The sequence below is a fragment of the Oryzias melastigma genome, linkage group LG16, assembly GCF_002922805.2.
Source record: "Oryzias melastigma strain HK-1 linkage group LG16, ASM292280v2, whole genome shotgun sequence".
NCBI lineage: Eukaryota > Metazoa > Chordata > Actinopteri > Beloniformes > Adrianichthyidae > Oryzias > Oryzias melastigma.
The window spans coordinates 21,720,134-21,720,739 of record NC_050527.1 but is presented as its reverse complement, the minus strand read 5'-3'; the positions used below and the strand labels follow the sequence as shown (position 1 = coordinate 21,720,739).

The 606-nt window shown below is 30.4% G+C and overlaps 1 protein-coding gene across 2 annotated transcripts in view; it reads left to right on the top strand.

Moving 5' to 3' along the window:
• The window catches only part of coq3 (coenzyme Q3 methyltransferase), an 11,157-nt gene that overhangs the window by 5,547 nt on the left and 5,004 nt on the right, over positions 1-606 (top strand). The gene's annotated exons all lie outside the window — the stretch shown is intronic.

Below are 606 nucleotides of genomic sequence, written 5' to 3'. Positions count from 1 at the left end.
GAAAAAATAAAATAGAATTGAAAACAGTTTTTGACTCAAACTTGAAGGAAATACTGAAAATAAATAATAAATGTAAATGAAAAAAAATATATGTTTAAACTTGTACAAATATACCAAACTTTGGGAGAACATAACTGCTGTACGTCACATCACAGGCTGAAAGGACCTCACCAGAACCTCTCTCAATCATGTCTCAGTAGCCAATGGGCTCAAAGCCCCACCCACACAAATTAGGCTCAACAGCAAAAAGAAAGTCTGAACTCAAACTTTAAATTGAGGACTGTTAGTGAAGAGGGAGAGAAATAAAAAATCAAAAGTTCAAAATATAAAGCAACTTATTTTTCATTTGATAACAGTTTTAGGTTTAGATTTTTATATTCAATTTCAAATTTACCATGTTTCTCTGATTTTAAATATTTAAGTTTAATATATGTTTTTTAGATTCATAATCTTGATTTTCACATTTTTTATATTCCTTTTAATTCTACAATGTGTACCTTTTCATTCAAAATGGTTTTCAATTTTCCCCCTAAATTTACAATCTGTTTTTCATTCTCTTTAAGCCAGAGGTGGGGACTCGAGTCACATGACTTGGACTCGAGTCAG